General features: G+C 41.0%; 1 protein-coding gene and 1 long non-coding RNA gene across 12 annotated transcripts in view; one reads left to right on the top strand and one right to left on the bottom strand.

Moving 5' to 3' along the window:
- Positions 1 to 22,090, top strand: part of PDE1C (phosphodiesterase 1C) — a 358,417-nt gene that overhangs the window by 33,756 nt on the left and 302,571 nt on the right. The gene's annotated exons all lie outside the window — the stretch shown is intronic.
- On the bottom strand, positions 3,974 to 7,539 carry LOC135420277 (uncharacterized). Of its 3 annotated transcripts, XR_010433443.1 has the most exons (5): positions 7,439 to 7,539; positions 7,246 to 7,330; positions 5,537 to 5,691; positions 5,205 to 5,312; positions 3,974 to 4,052 (listed from the first exon to the last, which is right to left on the bottom strand). It is a non-coding gene; the product is annotated as an uncharacterized LOC135420277 (long non-coding RNA). The 3 variants fall into 3 exon arrangements; XR_010433441.1 differs by having other exon boundaries at positions 7,246 to 7,539; XR_010433442.1 differs by lacking the exons at positions 3,974 to 4,052; positions 5,205 to 5,312 and having other exon boundaries at positions 5,417 to 5,691; positions 7,246 to 7,539.

The following is a 22,090-nucleotide window of genomic DNA, read 5'->3' on the forward strand; positions in this document are numbered from 1 at the left end:
GGATGGCAGATTTGGATGGCTATTTTGTTTAATTTCATATGATCTTTGGTTAAAACAGACTTCCTGAAAACATGCAAACGCTTCTACACATTAAAAAGTAAGGGGAAAATATCAAAGTAACTGCTGTTTTATGTGTTGTCATGTATACCCTGGTCTGTTTACAGCAATAATAATAAATATTTTCAACTCACAGTGGGCTTTTCATCTCAAAGATGTCCAGGTGGTTTACAAATGACTAAATGTATATTGCTCTACATGGCAGTGAACTGCAGCCAAAAGAGCAGCCTGATCATCTGTATTGGTACTTCCTGGCTGTGGAAGGTAATAAATGTACTCATACCCTGAGTGAATCTGTAGGGATTGTTTGGGAAAGCAGAATGTAAATGGAGACCTGAAATCTAGCCAAGCAGTGAACAGCAAAACGCAGAGTCAGATAGGATCAGGTATCAAGTTTCTGATACGCTTTGGTAATTCTTTGAGTGGCTGGATTAAATTTTAACTAGAGCTGGAAAGAAACTTTCCTTCTTGGAAAACTTGCAGGGCAAAACCTTACCCTTTTCACCCCAATGTGAGTCCCTTTGCAGTTTTGCAGGGAGAGAGCATCCTGCTGCAACCAGCCAGTTAAGGGCCTTCTCCAAGCATGTGGCTTCTAAATTGATTTGATCATTTTACCCTGCTGAGTGACTGTCTTTATTCTTGCTGGGGCAATTGCTCACTTTGACCTAAATGAGCTTATCAAACTACTACAATTATTTGAATTAGTATTAGTTGGGCCTTGGACAAGGTAACTCTGGTGTGCACAGCCACTGAACAGCCAGATAATTTTCTCTCTGGCAATCTGTACAAAGTGGCCAAAACACTAGTGAAGGAGATAAGAAATGAACAGCTTGGTAATCTGGGTATTCTCCTGATAAGTGAAATGGTAATATAATTCTCTGCTTCCTATGTGCATATACTGTCCAAGCCAGGGAGGAAGCAAGGCTATCTCCACCTGTCTTTTGTTTGGAAGAACATTTCTTCTCAAACTGAGAAACTTGACTGAAACTTCATGATTGTCATTGGTATCTTCCCACAATTTTTCTTTATGAATAAATGTTTTATTGCTTAAGGAAAAAAATGGTATTAGCAAATAATTAAATTTTCAAAAAAACTCAAACTCTGACAGTTCCGAATTACTGGAGCTGCCAGGGTTCCATATCTTTCATTGAGATAATGTTTAACTTTGTGCTTTCTAGATATAGTATGAATAATTCCCTATGCCTTTGCTGTCTTAGGAAGAGCATTAGTGCTTATGTGATCTATATAACCAGTGACAGAAAAAATTATTCCTTAGAAACACTTTACAGCACCTACGTGATGGAGTTCAGTAAACTGCTTGAGCATCCTTCATGACACTGGCTACCTTTATAGCTCCAACTCTTTAAAAAAAATTCCTGAGCTATTGCCTACACTTTTGAGGTCAAAAATTGCGGGTGCGAGTGATGGAAATGTATGTAAGTAGTTATTGTTTCAGTTTTGAAAGGTCAGGAAACCTGGTAGACCAGGTACTCCTTCCTGTTAAAAACCCTCACTGCAAACAGCTATTTTCCTAATGAATTTGTGTTATATTATTGAACATCCAAATCATTAAAAGAAGTTAACAAAAAAGCTCTATTTGACTGAAGCTCTTCACTAGGGTAGAACTAAGTGGAATTTAAATTAACTGCTAGAATTCAGTAGTGATTCTCTTCCATCCTTTGGAGAAAAGGAATTTAAAATTGCAGCATTTCTGTTTAACTTAAACTTTTTTTGAGAAACCAAGGTAGGGCTGAGGTTTATACCTTAAACATGATCAGGTCTGCTGATATTTTGTAAATCTTTTGGTGTGCATGGGGCAAGCTTTTAGTAAACTGTGTCTCAGCTGTTATTTTGATGGTAGTCTTCTTGAAAGTTAGTGTTTCCACGTAGTTTTCATCCAGAGCAATGCAAAACCTGATGAATTTACATGGAATTTATTTTTATGCTTGGGAACATGACAAAATTGGAGCACTTCAGTAGCATGTTTCTAATTTTACATTAAAGGAAAAACAAAAGAATTGCACAAATTTATGTGTACTGGAATCGTTAAGATGTTGACAGTGTTTTCTTGGATGCCTACTTATAAAACTTTGGCTTGCTGCTTCTGTGAAAACTTTGCCAGCCTTGACTTTAAAGTTTGTCTGTTCTTAGGATAAATACGGATGATCTGCCTGCCTTTTTCAGTGGATTGCTTGCAAGCATTCTGAGTCAACATTTCTGAACATAACTAGGTAAAGAAACTGCAGAGATGAGTTTACAAACCATGGAGGAGGAGGAACCACAAGGATGAGGAAGAGTTCGGAGGACTGTTTTGTGTGTGTGTGTGTGTGCATGTCCATTTTGCTCAGTTTATCATCATTACTGCTAAATTACTTACGTTGTTTTCCCATGTTCTTCCTTACTGATAATCTCCTGTTCTACTGCCAGTTGTGTTTCTAGACACTTGCTGTTTGTATAAGTAGTATATGATTGATGGTGTACTGTATTTTGGATTGACTCACTGTATCTCAAATACTTAAAACACACTGCTTGTATTTGAAGAATTTAAATTGGAGCACAATTTGCTGCAAGTCAGAAATCCCTGTGAGCAAGAGGAGCCACAGAAACAGGTTGCAGCATAGCAGGGAATACAAGGAGAGTCAGTGGATAGATCACAGCAAAATCTTGTGTGTGCTGCCTCCTACACACAGATTTGACAGCTACAGCTGGCTTATTGATTTGGTAGTCTCGCACTGACTGCTGGTTTCAATAGCAAAGCCTCTAACCAGTTGTTAAACTCTGAGCAGGCATGTAGACAACATGCCAATGAGAGTGTTTGGGCGAGGAGAAAACTGTTGGGTGCATGCCTCTTCGCTTTGGCTCCCCATGAGATATGTGAGGTTGGCTGTGCGTGCTGTCACATACTCAAGGACAGCTAAGAGTGAGCTCAAGCGCACTGCTTCCACAGGGGAGAAAAAGGCGGCTGCTGACAGTACAAGCTAGCAAGATCATGACAGAGCCACGTAGCAGAAAGGAAGGATTTAAAAAATGCCGGAGTGCAGTATTGATGGCTATAGCTTTACAATTGGTGAGCCTGATTTAATTCCTCTTCTTTTCTTCATTGCCTCTCTTCTTCTTCTTTCCTCTCTTTCTTTTGAGCTCCAGTGAGTACAGGTAAAAGACAGCTGTTGACAACTGTCTTTTGTCAATATATGCCTTCAAAATGTATAGATGCCCTGCAATTTTTGCTTGAATTGGTTTCACATTCTGTTTTCTGTATTTTTTCCTGCTGAAGAAAATTGCCTTTGATATGTAGCCCCTCTAGATACTTTTGCTGGGTTTTGGCACAAGTTCACCAAGACGTTTTGGAACTTTACCTCAGGAAATCTTGGGCTTCAGGATTGCAGGTTTCCAACTTGCTCGCTGCATTTCCTTCCTATGAGCTCAGAACATCACCCTTGGGAGCCTTGGCTTTGTTTGAAATATTTGTTTACTTAGCCAGGGTTTCCAAATTCTGTAACTCTTTTTCATTTCTCAGTTTGCAGAAAGATATATATGTAATAGTTCTTGTTGCCTCTCAAAGACAGGAAGCAAAATTGCTGGGACAGGGAGAAATGTGAAGAGATTAGGAATTTTAGGATGGATTGCTGTAACTGTTTGAAGAGTACAATTTATTGATTTTGTTCGCTGTCTAAGGAAAAAGTGAGGCTTCTCAAAGCAACAGGTGTTTTTCCAAGGGGCTTGTTATATAAAAGTTGAAATTTGGGGATTCTCTGAGCAGACTGCCTTGTTACAATTGCATATCTCACTAGGGTACATATATATATGTACCCCTTTACATATATATATAAATTACAATAGAACTTAGAAACAAAGCAAGCTTACATCCCATTTTAATTTTTAGATGAAATCCAAGTTAAAATATAAAATAACTTACTTGTAATAATCAAAACAAATGCCTTTAAGAAGACAAGAGATTCCACTTCCTTGCTGTTGTGAAATCAGGAAAGTTTTTCCTGCATGAGATTAGCATAACTGGGTCACAATTTCATCTAATAATGATGGATACAAGCTTTTATTGGTGTGGGAGGAGGTATGTGTTTATTCCTCTGCTTTATGGAGAATTTGTTTTGCAATAATTAACATAATGTAAACTTTAAGCTTGCAGAAAAAAACTGGAGATGGAAATGTATGTTTCATTAAAATATCTTTATGTAGTTATCTTAACTATCTGTTAATGTTCATATAGCATTTTAAAGGTGAAAATGCCAGGCAAATGCTACTTTTCACATTTCTTCCTCTAATGGGAAGGTGGCAGTCCCTCCATAGGTTGTTGCAATATGCTCTCTTTTGAACCCCCTATCTTAATCTCTTCCACTCTCAGCATCATTAGTAGTGTGTTTTTTCATCAGTTTGTGTCCCCCTGAAGGAGAAACTTTTTTTTTTTTTATGTTCCAGAACAAACCAACAGGATTGCTGGGTTTGTTGCTGTGCTGTCTTTATTGCTGCTCATACTGACAAGACAAATAGACCAAATTTTAGATCAAATTACTCAGGTTTAGAATTGCAAGCTTTTTTGCTTCTTAGCATAGAAGTTCCTGTGCTGTTTTCCTCTATTTGATGCACACAGTATATTGATTCTGTGATCTCTGCATTACATAACATTTATTTTTATATCTGGACAAGTGCAGATAGGATTGAGTCACATAACTGTAAAAACTTCGCTACCAGCACTGTGCTGTAGGCAGACTGAATGATTCATGTATTTGTTAATCTTTATACTGAAGAAAATTATGCCATCCAAGAAATCCCACAGCAACATTACTGTGTCAGTGATGGGCTTAAACATGTTTTTTCCATCAGAGACTTCTGTGTTTTGGGTCCTGCATATTTTTATGAAATTCTTGGGAAATGCTGAGCTGCTGCAACTGCTATTGTAGTGTCAGCTGGAGAGAAGGCTGATACCCTTAAGGAACAGAGTAATATCAGATTGAGAGAAAGCAGCTTCCATTGGGTGCAAAGTGAATCTTAACAGTTGTCATGCAACATCTTCAAATTTTTGTCCAACTCTGCTCCAGACAGTGCTGATGGAAAAAACACACTGGGAGTTTCGGTGGGTCCGTGATGAAATATCTGTATTATTAGAAGGGAAGCATGGTAGAGAGCACCTGGAGAAGGATGTTTGGTCATTCCATTGCTTCTTTTGGTGGACTTGGCAGTGTTTGGTTTGCAGTTGGTCTTAATGATCTTGAAGGTCTTTTCTAATCTAAATGATACTATGAAGAGAAAATATTTTGCATTGATTCACCTTTATACTAACTGCTAAGAAAGGATGATCTTCACAGTGTTTTGAAAACGGATTACTGACAATGAGACTTAATGAATATTTAAATGATAATTTAATGAAAGACCTGAGCCTAACATCAGACATGAGAGTATGAGGGCATGGAAGAAGGCTGGTGCCAGAAGAGCTCCTTGCTGATGGCTTGGAGTTACATACCCTCGTGTCTCTGGAGATGGCCAGCATCCATTCACAGAGCAGCACAACCTAGAGCAGCTTCTCAACTGCTCTAATTTTGACCTTGGTTGCTTACAGCACTTGTGTTGGGAGAGGAGATCTAGGAACTCTGCACTTCCTAAGGACTTCACAGATCCCTGCAGAAAGGCAAATGTATCACAATACTCAAAAACTTTCTTCTGTATGAAGAAACAAGGTAGATCGTTTTCCTCTAGATACCACCCTTTTGACAGAGACCGTGAGGAGGACTGAGATGCACTGGCCCACTGAGGATTTTGGATATTCTGTTTTTACAGACTTTTTGCACTGGTGTTGTGATATAAAGGGTCTATAGCAGAGCCACAGGGTGAGCCATTTAGCGGGGTGGTTCATGCATTTAGTTTGCTCTAGCAAGTTCAATGAATCTCAGATGAAGGCTTCAAGATCTTTATTTGTGGTGGTCTGTGTAAGCAAATTTCAGAGTACATGCATGAAGTTTTGTATACACAAGATACTGTATTTGAGTTCTTTTTTGACTTTGGCTAAATTTTTCTCCACTAAAACATAACAGAAAGGAAGCTGTGCTAAGGCATTTTTTCTTTTCCTATGCATTGTTTCATCCATACTTTACAAATGAGAGACTATTAACCCAGAATGCCACTGTGTTACTTATTTTGCTATTGTAATTAACTTACTAAAGGTAAGCTACATCCACTGTCTTTAAATCTGGGAAAATGATCAACACAAATTTTAACAAGAAGATATTTTCTTTCTGCATTTATCACATTTCTACGACTAAGAACTTAACTTCAGTAAAGCTCCAACTATCTGCTTTTTATATTCAGAAGCATCTGGCAACACTGTTTGTCCTATTCAATATATCAAATAAATTTATATTTATAGATTGAAATGAAGTGGTGAGGAGATCTGCTGTAACTTAAGTATTTTTGGAGAGGAAGGATGTGGCACTGAAGCACTTAATCTAACTCACAGCAGTTCTTTCTAAATCTTGCAGGTAAGTTTCTTTATGAGAACACTGTCTCCATTTTGTGTGTAAAAGCTCTCCCTCCAGTTATTACAGAAGATCTGAGTTTTGCTTTGTGGTGCTTTTAAACTGATGCAAAATTCAGATTTTCTAGAATGCCTGAAGTTCAAAAGAAATAAGGAGGCATGAACTCTTCTGTGCCTTTTGAGATCAGTTTTAGGCAGACAGCCAGGCCTGTTCCTGAGCAGGCAGGCTCTGATGGAAGCACCCTTCTCTCAAGCCAGTTCCCTCTCCCATGTTGAAAGCCAGAGGTCTGCCTCTGCCTCCTCCTTCTACTGCTGCTGGGAGGACCAAAGTTTAGGAGCTTTCAAACTGTCTTCAGGGATTTGTGTTTTTGCTGCAAATTTTCTATTTTAAACCCTTGTGATTTATTAATTGTTCTATTTTCCTGGCATAGTGTACACGGCAGCTTGTTTTTTCTAGTTCTTTAGCTTTGCATGACTAAGAAAGCACAAGGCTCCTGGATGTATCACGATGTACACACTTATTTGTGTACCAGTGCAAATTGACTCAAGAGGCAGAATCCTGGCCAGCAGAAAATCTGCATCACTTCCACTGCAGTTGGGAGAACTGAAATGATTTAAATGAGCAAAGGATCTATCCTGGACAGTCTTTTCCAGTTAAAGTGAACACTGCTGTAGGTTAGAGAAGGAGCTGCCCTACATACCAGCCAAGCAAATCATGCAGTTTTTCCATTGCTTGCTTTCAAGACTTCAATGATATGCTGATATTGTTTTGCTCCCCATTTCTCCCTGTCAGATGATAGAGCTTGTATCTAACAAACATGCTGAAGCTGTTACAGATTTCTAATAGTTACAGGCTTGAAATTTTTAGACTGAGAACTTAACCCTCGTGATTACATCCAATAGCCTTGTGCACGCAGAGTTGGAAGCATGGTGCAGGGAAAGTTTCAGTAATTACTGAACAGATGCAGTTACTGAAGTCTCTACTGGATTCCCAGCTTGTGAGTTGAACAGCTTGTGTGCTGGAACAACATGACAACAGTTGCTTAGATCATTGTGTGACATCACATCTTTCCTCTTGTTGTCATAGCAGCAGCAATCAATTTTCCTGCGGAAGACTGCAAACATCATCTTTCCATTAAATGGCAGTGCATGGTGTTTAGTCTCTTGCTGCTGCTGCATAATGCTACGTCTTATTTCTGTTGATTTAGTACCCTTTCCAAGCACCACACTCCCCCTTCTCACAGTTGGGCAGAAAATGAGACCTGTCAAATTTATCGGGAAAGGGGAGGAGGTAGACAGCTTGCTCAGCCAGTACCACTTAATTCAGTTTCAACTCCAAGTGCTTCTTCTATGTAAAGTAGATTTACAGTCATTGGAGATGAAGATAAGGAACACTGGGTTCATGCTTCATATCCTTTATCTTTTAGTATTGACAGTGAATGCTTGTTAGGAGTGAAAGCTTTCCAAAATCAAATTTTACTAGTTTCTCCCCCACGTATGTGAGTAGCTGAGGTACTTGAAGTTCTCTCATAGGGCATGCTGATTTCTTTTTATGGATTCAATTTCTCACATTTGGTTTTCCTTTCCATTTCTGGGTCTTTCACTCTTGAACTGTGATAACAGATGTAGTCCCCAAAATTTGTACTAAAATTTTTGTCTTTATGCTTTATAATTTTCTCGCTTTTATTTTGTTCTTTGTGAATGCCAGTGTGATTTAGTTTGAATAGCATCAACTAAAAACCAAGTTCTGTTGCTCTAGTCCCCACAAATAGCTAAGCACATATAGAAAATTTCCATGGAATTTTTTTTAATTGCTAGTTCATGTAGAGCAAATTATTTAACACCTTTGGAAATAGACTTTAAGTAAAAATTATAAATATGTTAACTTTCTCTGAAACAACTCACAAAATCTTGCTCGCTTAGAATACTGAATTTGAATTTTTTTTTTCCTTTTTTTTTTAAAATGAAAAGATAGATAAAGACAAATGATTTACAGATACCAGGCAGACATCTTTAAGAAAACCTAAAAAGAGATTTTCATTCAGACCATGCTGTTCAACTTGAACATGAAACCTTACTGAAGTCACAGGACTTTTCAAACAAGTGGTCTTCAGTTAGTTGCAGGCTGAGAAGCATAGTGATAAAATACACACCATAATTAAATAAGCACAATTGCTACTTTCATCAAATATCAAGTTGTTGCAATTGCAACACTGTAGAATGAGCAAAAAATGGAAATGCATGGAAAAAAAGCAGTCTGAAACTTATAGGTGCTCTAATATGTAGGTGTCAATATACAGGTGCTCCAAGTGCAAAGTGCTGTTTTCCTCTCCCATTAGAACTGGCATTTTGTGGGATAGGATGTTTATACACAGCTATATGTGATGTGAATAGCAAAATACTAAACCCATTTAGTTGATACTGATTTCCTCCCACACTCCCAAAGCTGTGATTATTACCAAACATGTATAGTGTTAATAATCACTACTTCCCATGAAATGTACTCTGAAAAAGACATTTTTAGAACGCATAGACTTAAATTGCCCTTATTTGGTGGCACTGTGTTATCGGTTACCTTGGCTGAACGACCAGTGTTCACCGAGACTCCGCCCACCCCCCTACCCCACCCACCCCCCCCCAAGAGAAAAGGAGGAGAGAAGGGGGAAAGAAGAGGAAAAAAAAACCTTGCAAAACCGATACTGCCGAGAAAGGCGGTTTTATATTTACACAGAGAAGAAAAAAAAGAACTATAAGCACTATACACACAGGGTAAACTGACAATAAAGACTACTTCTCCGCAAAAGGTGTTTTCCTCCTCAGAATACCAGCCGTCTATCCCATGCAACTGTCCCGGAAGAGAAAAGGAGAAGTTGTTTCCTTCTTGTCCCTTTATATCTGAGCTGACGTAACATAGTATGGAATAGTTTATTAGTAAAATATACATCAAATGACCTATCTTATTTCTGTTTCCCTCCCAGGGAGGGTAACAAACCCACTACACACTGTACCACATTTTATTAGTCTTACAGGAGGGACGTGGTTTTTTCTCCCAACTGCTGGCCGTTGATTTAAAGACAATCCACCCTGAACATTATCATAATTCAGAATTACAGATCTTGCAGGTCAAATTATGTTCTGACAACAGCCCTGGTAACTCAAAATATTATTTGGCCTGCAGTGTGTATTATTTTCCTTAAAACTACCAGATAAGCAAATCTAAGAAATCTCTGTCAAAGCTGAGTAAAAAAACACTTTTCCTTTCCGAAATCTGGAATTTTATAATAGAAATTGATAATAAAAGCTGATTTCAATCTGAGTCTGTAAGACCCCAGGTTTGAGCTATAAGCTCATCAAAGAGTTTTACTTTTAGAAATATACAAGACTCCACAATCTGCCTGCTGGACTCATTAAAAGGACCTTCAGTTCTTTATATACCTTGAGAGAACACATGGGAGAAGACACTGCACATGTTTCTCAGGAGGTCAAATAACACAATTTTACTGGCAAACTTTAGAAAATAAGGGAACTTGACAAAAGTTTAAAGGGCAACATTAAACCAAAATAAAGCATTTCAAAAAGAAATGACATAGCACATGCTAACCCATACAACTTAGCAAAATCCAACCCATTCAGCTTTAAGTTACCCAAATGTCAAGAAAGAAGATTAGGAGAAGAAGAAGTAGTAAAGAAAGAGAGAAAAGAGAGAATTATAACTACCATCTTAGATCCAGCGTAGATCCAGCTACCAGAAGTCCAGGAAAAGGCAGGGCCACAACAATGTGGGGACCACACGTGTTTGGTTTTATCTGCTCTGGCCCCATGTGGCCACCCCTCCCCTCCCCCACGTGGGACTTCTGGCCCACTGACTACTCTGGGGCTGGACTGGGTCTCCAGGGAGGTGTGGGGCAGTGCTGCTGGTGTGCTAGCCATTCTGAGGCTGGGTTAGAGGCTCCAGGGGGTGTGGTGTGGGGCAGTGCTCTGGTCTGCTGGTGATTGACAGCTGCTCTGGGGCTGGCTCCAAGGGGCTGGGGTATGGAACAGGACACTATTCTACCTTTGTGAAATTCGACTTGTCCCTTCCCTGCCCCCCACACACTTGAGTTGGTCAGAGCCAATAATTAATATAACAATCCAGTGTCTCACAGAGTCATAGGGCAGGTGATCTGTATTTTGTAGTCCATGGTATATATAGTGTGTAGTAAAAGAAGTGTTGAATGTGCATATAACTGCTATGGAACACAAGGGACCATGGGTAGATTCTGCTTTTGCTTCTAGGAAAGAAAATAATTTTTCAGCATTAATTTACAGAATCTTATTTCCTGGCTTCTCAACTAACAAAAGCAGTGGGATTTTGCAGAGCCTCAGCTGTTGGCTAATTCTACTGTTGCAAAAGTCAATGACTATCTTCATAAAGTCCAGAAGATGACTCTTGAAAATTCCTTTGCAGATAAATTTCTTTCTCATAACCGTGATAAAATTCCAGCAGAAAATACCTAATGGCTGCTGCTCACCTTGGCTTTTAGTTGGTTGTTTGCTTTCATAAATTATACAGTGTATTTAGATAAACTGATAATGGGCTGCTTGCTTCACTTCAATAAAACTTTCAGGGTAGATCTGAGCTGAAAGTGTTTAGTGACATTTGGGTGTATGTTCTGCAAAAAAAAAGTGGTTAATTTTTTTCACACTGTGAATGTCTGGCTTTAAGAGTGGTGAATATTAATGTAGTTGCCTTACCACTGGTGTGAGTGGCGGCGCAGCCCGGCCCCGGACGCTGGGGCCTGGCCCCAGCCGCAGAAAGGAGTGAGAGAATGGGAACTTTACCTGTGTGGACAGTGCCATCTTGGGAGTTGAGAGGGGAGCCCCGGAACACACAGAAGAGAAGGACAACTCATAACCCAGGCAGATGGAGCTCGTCAGCCCTGTAAGGCCATCCATCTAAGAGAAGGTCACTCTAAACAAACCTACGTCCTGAGGACATCACTGCCATTGTCCAAGCTCGCTCAGCCCCGGCAGATGAACCTTAGGATTAAAGGGTGGGCTCAGTTTAGCGCACACCGTGTCTCACCTAAAAAATCCACTGCGCAGGCTCGAAGGCTTTCCCCGCATTTGCAAAGCCCTGTATCACCAGCGCGCTTGTAACAAATGTGGGTAAAGACCTTTCCCAAACCTTTGTTCGCGAAGACTGGCCATGATGAGGATAATGATGCCTTACCTCTACTCCCTATTAAACCCGGATAGAATTGACTACATGGAAACCTCACAGTGCAAAGCCATGACATGCTGACAGGTGTTGGTGCTGTAGCTTGGAATACTTGAACAATGATTATCCCAGAACGTGGTTGAAAGGGAGGTGCAGCAGCTCCTCTGTTATAGCAGGTTGCAGCTCACTTTGTGCAGACACGGATTGCTGATACTTTTAATTCTTCTGGCTATGAATTTGAGTTCTTTCCTCTTGATAAGCCCTGCTCCAAGAGTAACCTCTGAGAGAGACAAACAGCTGGAGGAACCCTGACCAAACCATTGCTGTTAAAAATGTCACCTGGGAGTCATCACAGCAGCCTGGGGAAATCAGGGGAAATTCTGGCTGTGTTAAGTATTGTACATGACTTTCATTTGTACAGGCTGAAGCTGCAACTTGAATATGGATCCATGTCAGCTGGTGTTAGATCCTGTAACTGCGCAAATACCTCAACTATTAGTCCAGTGTTGCCGGTGTATTTTGGTGCTGAAAAAATCTCCAGGAGCAGTTAATCAGGGATGAGATAAGAAAGGGTTTATGAGATAAGAAAAGGCAGTAGATGGTATACGATGCATGCCGGCCGTGCCTGAGAGGTTACATTTTATAATACCATCCATCCAATCCCAGATGTGCCCACCCTGTGGCCTTTACTCTGGTCCGCCTCGGGTCCACCTCCTTGAAATGGGTCTGGGGTGTATTTTGGGATCCCTCCTTCCTCCCATCTTCAGCATCATCAGAGCACAAAGGGTACATAGTTACCTAATTCCTGACCTATTCTGTGGTTTAGGCCCAGATATGCTGTTCTGTCAACTGTCTAGGCCTTGCCTTGACAAAAGACTAAACATTTCTATTAGATTTGGGGCTATGAGTGATATAGGGAGGATAGAATGGGGTAAGAGGGTTAAGGAATGTATAAACAAGGGTGCTGGAGAAAGGGAAAGGAACAAGGGACAAGGGGGGGGAAGGTTGCTGCTTTTAAAACTTACTTATAAAACCTATGAGTCTTACAAATATTAGAAAAATAAAAAACCATTAGGGGCTTAAGGCATCACCAGTCATCCAATGCTCCCCAGCATTCCCACATTTCTGAAGTATGAGCTATTACAGTTGCTGTGTGGATTCATGATATTATTCCTGTCTCTATGGCTAATGCTTAAGGCTTAATTGTTCTTGAGTCAAGGGAAGTCTCAGTACTGAGAATGGCAATTACAGCATTGCCTACAACTTGGAACTACTTGCTCCTGGAATATGCTCCTGTCTGCTTGACAATATGATCAGAGTAAATTTGCCTTCTTAGGAGAATATGTTTATTCTTTACTGATGTCTTCTGCCTTATCTTCTGGTCTAATGCTTCCTATTAATTAGAATTAATTGTATCATTTAAGTCACTGCGGCCTGGGTTCGATTCCCGGTCAGGGAACCCCTCCGGGCAGATGGAGCTCGTCAGCCCTGTAAGGCCATCCACCTAAGAGAAGGTCACTCTAAACAAACCTACGTCCTGAGGACATCGCTGCCACCGTCCGAACTTCGCTCAGCCCCGGCAGTTGAACCTTAGGATTAAAGGGTGGGCTCAGTTCAGCGCACACTGTGTCTCACCTAAAAAATCCACTGCGCAGGCTCAAAGGGTAAAGACCTTTCCCAAATCTTCGTTCGCGAAGAGTGGCCATACTATACTATCATTTAAGTAAAGTGACATTTTTGAAGTTAAATTCAGTGTGACGACATTTACTCTCTAATCTTGTTGGCCTAGTTGCCTCCTGAAGCAGCAACAATAATATGAGCCTTCTGTTTCATTAGCTATCATTTACAGTAACACTTTACGAACATAATTATTTTTCTCTGTCTCTGCACTGATACTTAAATGAAACCTCTAGCATGTGCTCGCAGCTGTTTGCGTGTTTGTCTTATATTCAGTGTCTTGCACTTGATGTCTCTTAAGTTGTTTGCACAAGCAAGTTTTGTGTCCTTCTGAGAAGTTTTTAGCTTTGATTATTTCAGTGTTTATCAAGCACTAATCTATTCAGATACTTTGAATAAGCCTTCTTGGAGCACACCTGAATCTTTAGGCCCCTGTAGTGGTTTGGACTTTGTTTTCCCCCAGAGGCTAAGAAAAGTGGTAGACCCCAAGGGGTGGAAACCTCTGGAAGTTTTGAAGTTCTGCCCAATGGGCGCTCCTGCAAAAATGTAAACATATCACAAGCTCACCGGAAGAGATGAGTGGTAGTTTTGGTTGTTGAGGAGAGGTGGCCATGTTGTAGAGCCACGAGGTAGGGGCTCTGAGCCCCTTGAGGCCTCTGGCCCCCTCCCAACCCCGGCTGGGGGGATTGCAGAGACTTGGAACAGTGTTAGACTGGACTAAGTGTAGTATGCCGGGAGATGTTTTTCTCCATGGGCGCAGAGCAGCAGCAGGCACTGACCAGAGAAACGGTGGCAGAGAGCCAGAGATAAGACCTGAACCGGAGGAGCAGCAGAAACAACATGCAGCACCGCAGAGAAGACTCCTGGAAAGGGAGAGAGAGAGAGAGAGAGCCAGCAGCTGAGAGACAGAGTTCTGGGGGTAAGACTGTACCAGCCCCCAAAAACTCCTTTGAGATCCCTCTGAGAAAAGAGGGAGATGGACTCCTATTAAGGAGAAGAGTTTTAGACATGCAGCACTGGAGAGAGAGAGAGGAGCTAAGAAGCTCAAAAGACTTCCCGGAGCTGGACCGGGACGGCCAGATGGAATGCGGGGGGAGTTGACCTTGGCTTCCCCCTCGCACTGCTGCCACGGTGGCAGCCTGAAGGCAGGGCACAGAGGCCCTGCAAGGAGGAGCTTGAGTCTCCTGGAGATACCAGACCGTCACGAAGACCCCCCTGTGTCTTCGTGATATGACGTGGTGAAACGACCTTGTCTGGGGTTACGAAGCCCACGGAAGACCCCTCGGTTGGAGGCGAAGGGGCCGAGGGAGCTTGGATACCTCCCTCGTGAGTGCTGGCAGAAAGCCAGTCACAGCTGCTGCATGCATGAGAAGAAGAAACCTGCTGCCTTAGAAGATGCTGCTGTTCAGAGACTGGAAGGGATCTGTCCTTCTTTCCCTCCTGGACTTTTATTTGGAGGAGAGAAGAGATCTGATCCATTGTAAATACTATATGTCATGGTAGAGATAGTTGTGATCGTGTGTATAATGTGATATGGTATTTATTTGTACAGTCATTGTAATATATTCCCTTTCCCCCACTTTGAGTCTGGTGTGTTTTGTCTGGAAAAACCCATCTCACATTAGGTTGAGATGTGGGAGGGGGGCTAGGACTAGGGGATTGGATTTTGGGGCTATCTCAAACCATGACAGCCCCTAAGACAAGATGCAAAAGAAATTTGACCTTTAAGCACTTTGGGAAATATCTTTTTGAATTGGGAAGAAGAGGATGTTTCCATGTTGGTGAAATGAGGGTTACACTGGAAGGAGCAGGGAAGATTTTAGACTTGGAGTTGCACATCATTCCTCAATCCCCATAGTTCTCTCCACCCTTTGGTAGTAAGATGCCCTAATCCTGCCACTTGCTGACACTTCTGCTAAACAAGAGAAGATTGAGTTTTTGATAGTATTTCAAACAAATGTGGAGGAAGAAAAAAGGGAAGGCAGGACATGATTTGTGTGCCAAAATCTCCCTTGATGGCTTTGCTAAGACTAATTTGTGTTTCTTAAGAAAATTATACTGTACCTTATGGACTTGGACTCCAAAATCCAAATGAGGCAACTTGGAAAACACATTGGAAATTTGTGAAAAGAAAGGAGCAAATATCCTAATACTTTTGTAACTGTGAAATAGTCTTCTAGCCAACCTTACTACTCCAGAGTGAAGCACAGAAAAAACTTTGGATACACAAAGATTAGTTTTATGCTACACAATTGTCTTTTAATTTCATTCAAAATATTCCTTTTGAATTTTAAGAGTTAGTTTGATGTACATAGGGAATTTATCACACCCAGTAAATTGCCTATACACATGCCAGGTTTGTCATCATCACTACAAAATATTTATTCTCATTAGAAATACACTGTTTTTTCAAGTCATTGAGTAGAATTTGAATGGCTAATATGTTTGTGACTGCTGTATGGAGTGTAGTGGTTTGAATCTTGTTTTCCCCCAGAGGCTAAGAAAAGTGGTAGACCCCAAGGGGTGGAAACCCCTGGAAGTTTTGAAGTTCTGTCCAATGGGCGCTCCTGCAAAATGTAAACATTCCACAAGCTCACTGGAAGAGAAGAGTTGTAGTTTGGTTGTTGGTAGGAGAGGTGGCCATGTTGTAGAGTCACGAGGAAGGGGCTCTGAGCCCCTCGGGGCCTCTGGGGCCTCCCAGCCCCTGGCTGGGGGGACTGCAGAGACTTGGAACAGTGTTAGACTGGACTAAGTGTCTGTAGTTATGCTGGGAGATGTTTTCTCCATCGTGGGCAGGAGTAGCGGCAGACGCAGTGTCTGGAGACTCTGGCTAAGAGCCAGGACAGATAAGACGAAGCAGCAAAGGCATTACAGCCAAGCAGGAGGGAACTCCTGGAAAGAGAGAGAGAGAGAGAGAGAGAGAGAGAATGAGAGAGAGAGAGAGAGAGAGAGCCGGCAGCAGAGCTACAGAGTTCTTGGGGGTAAGAACTGATACCAGACCCCCCAAGCTCCTTTGAGACCTCCGTGAAAGGAGGAATAGATGGACTCCTATTTGAGAGGAGCCTTGGAGTACAGCAGCACCAGAGAGAGAGGAGCTAAGAAGCTCAAAGATGTCCCCGAGCTGGACTGGGATGGCCAGATGGAATGCAGAGGGGGGTGACCTTGCTTCCCCCCCCCCTTGCTGCTGCCACGTTGGCAGTTGAGACAGAACACGGAACTCTGCAAAGGGGAATTTGAATCCCCTGAGGAAAGGGACTGCCACGAAGACCCCTGAGCTTCGTGGTATGACGTGGTGACGCGAGCTTGTCCCTGCTACGCAGTCCATGGAAGAGAAAGACCCTCATTTTGGAGACGACGGGCCAAGGGGCTTGGAGACCCCCTTGTGTGTATTGAACAGAGGTCCAGCTACAACAATCCAGTTACTGCTGCATGCATGAGATGAGGAGAGCCTGCTGCCTTAGAAGAGACTCCTGCTTTGAGACTGGAAGGGATCTGTTCTTCTTCCCTCCTGGACTTTTATTTGGAGGGGAGAAGATAACTGATCCATTGTAAATACTATATGTCATGGTAGAGATAGTTGTGATCATGTGTATAATGTGTTATAGTATTTATTTATATAGTCATTGTAATATATTCCCTTTCCCCCACTTTGAGTCTGGCGTGTTTTGTCTGGAAAGCCCATCCCACATTAGGTTGAGATGGGAAAGGGGGCTAGGACTAAGGGATTGGATTTTGGGGCTATCTCAAACCATGACAGTAGTCATATACCTTTGACCATTCAAAAAGGAACAAAGTACAGAATCTTTTGAAATTGTCTGTCATTGCCATGAAATAACCTCTGATAGCTGAAGAATTTTTGTAATACTTTTGATTTTCTTTTGCCTTGCATTGCCTTTCATATGGCCATTTTTTTATATGTAATTTAATATTTGTTTAACAGCTGCACGTGCAGGAAGGATTGGCAATGAAGGCATCACTTAGTATGGCTGCTGAAGAACAAAACAGTAGCAGTTCCCTAACTTGCTAAAGAAAAATAGCAATGATGAGAAGGAATAAAGAAGACAGGATTAAGATTTTGGCCTATATTTGTTATTCAGTCTAAATCCCTAACGATATAGGTGGTGAGAGATAGAAATTCAAAAATATGCCCAAGTTATTTAATGTTTGAAAATGCAGCTGGTATTTTGCATAACAACAATGCTTTTTAAATTTGCTTTACAGTTCACTGTGGCTGGAGGGCCATATGCCACAATACTAACAGGTGAAGTGTCTTATCTGGTAATTTTCCTCCCCCTTGGAATTCAGAGATCAAAAGTGGGCAACTACTGTCGGTATTATTCCCTCTTCTCCACCTCTTTGCTGATGTAATTCATGCCATCCTAAGGCATTCTTTGGTCACTGAAATTTTGGGACACAGATGAACAAAACAGTAAGTGGAAAATAGACATAGCTGCAGAAAGTGGCAGATATTCATGGAAGCATAAGGGTAAAGTTGTCAGGATGAGGCACAGACATTATATGCCACTTAAGTTACAAAACATACAGCTGGACTTCCTCAGTGAGAGATTTTGTTTAAAAAAACCCCAAAGCAACAACAGCAACCAATCAAGCAAAAAATGATACTGTTAAATATTTTTAAAAAATAGCATATGAGAAGATTATGTAAAAAAGCATGGCAAAATCAAAGAAAATCAGTGAAGGCAGTAACTAAATGAGAAGTATTTTGAACTCAGTCATGCATTTGTATGTGATTAGTCCCATTACAATAAATGAGAGTAGTTACTACTGCAAAAGCTGCCAAATTAGACTTTTTGTAATGATAACTTTAAAAATATACAAGATACTTTGTTTCAGGAGCTTAGTCAAACAACTCTTAAGTGCAACACCCAATGTGTTTATGGAGTAGTGTTTTTGTGGGCTTTAAGAGTGCTCTATTCCCAGTACCTTTCAGTGATATAGGAAAATGCTTTCATTGAGGTATCCACATATATGTTATGCCTCCTGCCTCTTTGTAGGCTACACCTCAAAAAATAAGAGTAGTCATCTCAGAACTATTCATATAGTCAAATTCCTTCATCTGCAGAGAGCTACTGCTGTTAAGCCCTTTTAAAGGAGCATGGATTTAACTCTCTCTGTGTTGCATCCGCAGCATCACCTGTATTGAGGCAGAAGGCATGATACCATTGTCATGTAGCTCCTTGAAAGTACATATACCTTCTGCTGTGCACTTGTAGGGCTGGCAGATAGCCCCTGCTGCATAGGGACCATGGCTGGTTTGTCCTGATGAGCCAATGACCACCTCCTGAGCACAACCCCCTAAATTATATTCTATTTTTAGCCAGAAACCTGTTTACTGTGTTGCACAGTCTTGGCATTCACTGTAACCTGCTTGCCCTTGGAGCTACTGAAATAACACTATCTCTAGAAAGAGCTGAGGGATTTTTTTTCCATCCGTAAGCAGGGATGTGCCTTAAAATACAACGTGTCTGTTGGGAGATGTGGGAGAGACATAGCATGTATTATTGCCTAGTTCAGTCTGCATGGTACTGTCAATGAAATAACTTACAGTATTACTAAAAAATTAATTACTTTTCACAGTCATCTAATTTAGTGGCGTTCAGAGGAACAGAACAAACAGAAATATTTTTCCTTGCTAATGTTTCAATTTAAAGAACCCTATGTAACTTTTAAACTAAGACCGATATTGCATATTAGCCAGTTGTCAGTGGTTTTGCTCAGTTTTCCTTCACCACGGACCTTCCAAGCACAGTGCGATAAAAACGTTGGATGCCTCAGGCCTTGGATCTTTTCTCCTTTTATCACAGATTGACAGCAAATGGATGTGAGACTTGGTGAATCTTTTAAAGAAATACATTTTAAATTTATGTAGTATTAAGACAAAACTGTCCCCTCTACAGTGGGAAGACAGCTTTGGGGAAAGATTAGACTGGTCATGACTTTTACGGGTGTTGGTAGTTTATGTGAAGTAATAGTGATAACTCTGGCAAATACTTCCACTGGCATTTTTCACATCTAAAGTGCTTGATGGTTTGGCTATACTGGCTTCAGTGTGGAGATTTAAAAGGAGTTAAAAAAGAGTTTTTATTTTAAAATGCATCTTTGTGTGAATAAATCCTTTTACATCCCAGTTGGAGACCAGTTGCTAGAAAGATGCCTCTGAGAAGAGCTGTCTGCAGGTACTCATCGGAGATTGCCAGTGGCAGGAAACTGTGAAGCAGCACGTGGTTTCTATACGCACCAGAAGCTTTAGTTAATGATCTGAATTTCAATTTCTTGAAACAATTATATCGGATGGCATCATATGACAAGTCCACCTCTGCTGCAAGCTGACAGAAAGCAGATAAGCTGAAAAAGAAAAGAGACCGTGATAGTAGACCTAACATCTGCACCAGCAGCTTATGAAGTAATGTAGTGTTACTGTGGTTGACTTTCTGTGTCGACTGTTAATGAGAGGGTTATTTACCAGGATTATCTTTCATAGATTTTTGCACATCATCCTTTATTTGTGAGAAACTCTTCTTATCTGCTCCACCTGGCTGGTGAGGTAGAGCAGCATTAGGTTTTGCTAATTAAAGACCAGGTTTGATTTCATGAGTTGAAGGAGGCAAATCCTACCCTGTTCTTGGCCTGCTCTTTGAAGAACAGGCACAAAAGCAGAGGGTCTCTTTGTATCCTGGGTTTAAGTTTATGCAGTTCAGGATGCTTTATTGCTCCAGGGCAGGATTTCTTACCCAGATATTTGGACTCCTGAACAGAATCCTAAAGTAGCTCTTAAAGTCTGTTATATCTGATCCCATTCTGCTTGTAAAGTATATAGAGACTGTATGCACTGGTGCCAAAGTGTACATGGGGGAATAATCCTCAGCAACACCTGGAGAGTGACCGTGAATGAAGGAAGCTGGAAACACAGTGTACTTCCATTAAGTGAACCACTTTCGCAATATTTATAGAGCCACTCTCCACAGGATTGTAGTTGAAATAAAACTTTAAATGTGTTTGTTAGCCTTACTTTGAGCAGGGGTTGGACCTTGTAGTGGGTTGACCTTGGCTAGACATCAAGTGCCCACCCAGCTTCTCTATCACTTCCCAACCGTAAAAGGGGAGAGACAATAAGATGGAAAATTACTCGCGAGTTGGGATAAGGCAGTTTAGTAAAGCAAAAAGCAAAAGCTTGCACATGCAAAAGTGAAGCGGAAGATAACAAGGTTTATTCTCTACTTCCCATCAGCAGTGATGTCTGGCCATGTCCCAGGAAGCAGGGCTTCAACAACAGGTAGTAGTTTCTTAGCAGGCAGCCATTGGAAACAACGAATGCCCCCCTTCCTGCTTCTTTCCTTAGCTTTTATATCTGACCTGATGTCATATGGTATAGAATATCCCTTTGGTTAGTTTGGGCCAGTTGGCCTACTTATGCCCTCTCCCAGAATCTTGCCCTTGACTGGGGAGGGAATGTTACAGTGCTGATGCTGTGCTCAGCAGTAGCCAAAACACCGGTGTGTTATCAACATCCTTCTAGCTACCAATGCAAAGCACAGCACTGTGAGGGCTGCTATGGGGAAATGAACTCCAGCTCAGCCAGACCCAATACAGATCTCAACACCTTTGAAGGTTGTTCCCAACCAAAGTTGTTCAGTGATCCTTTATGTGAATGAAAATTTTCTCTAGATTAAGATAAAGCAAAAAAGAAAATAATTATTTTAAAATTTATTTTATTCTTTCAGTTTCTACTTCCTTTATTTTTTGCATATCATGAAAGGATTTTATTCTCTCATTGAAAAGAATGGAAAAAAATTCTTTGAATTTCAATTGAATTGAGGCTTGGATTTGCCCAGACAAAAATGCATTTACATTACATTTAGAGAGAAAAGCTAGTTAGAAGCTACTTTGAAGCTTCTCTTATAGAGTCTTTTGAAATTATTGTGGAAAATGGGCAAAGTTTGTGCAGAGTATCTCTCTTCCCTATAAGTAACAGCAAGGTTGTGACAAAAGGTCAAGTGAAAATAGCTGCTTGATACCAGGGCAGCCTCAGCTGTTCCTGAGAAAGCGCACAGAAGAGGGAGAAGGGAGGTTTCTCTAATGATTAAAACTGAGTTGCTGAACAGTTAAGGGGAGGCATTATGGTGAAGTCTTTTCAAAAAAGAGGTTGTAATGCTCCTTTTCTTGCATGCAGAATGGGCAAACAAGGATGAGTGTTTTGTGGCCTACTGTCTGTGCAAAGCTGCCAGTGTTGATAGATGAAAAAGCAGTAAAATGCAGGGCATTTTCAGTCAGAGCTACCACAGCAGCTGTGAATCCACTCTACTGGGTGGCACATGCAATAGTCATTTCTACAGGATTCCTGTGACTGAAAAAGCTAGCAGGTCTGTTTGCCTCTGCTTGTCTTGTGCTCATGTTTTAGGGATAAAGGAATTTCCAAGGTCTCATTTCAGGAGGATTTGAGGAAGATCCAAATAGAAAAGTTACTTGAAAAGGCATCATTTACATTTAATTTCCTTCCTTGTTTCACTCTTTTGTCCCCTTGGCTTTTTGAATTTCATGGGGAAACATTAGAAGTGACATGTAGGGAAAGGGTAATGGGAAAAATTACCTGCTAGTAAATAGTTATAAGTCTCCTCCAAGGGAAACAAAGAACAAGGTGTGGGCTTCCT

This window comes from Pseudopipra pipra, chromosome 1 (assembly GCF_036250125.1).
Source record: "Pseudopipra pipra isolate bDixPip1 chromosome 1, bDixPip1.hap1, whole genome shotgun sequence".
In the NCBI taxonomy this organism is placed as follows: Eukaryota; Metazoa; Chordata; class Aves; order Passeriformes; family Pipridae; genus Pseudopipra; species Pseudopipra pipra.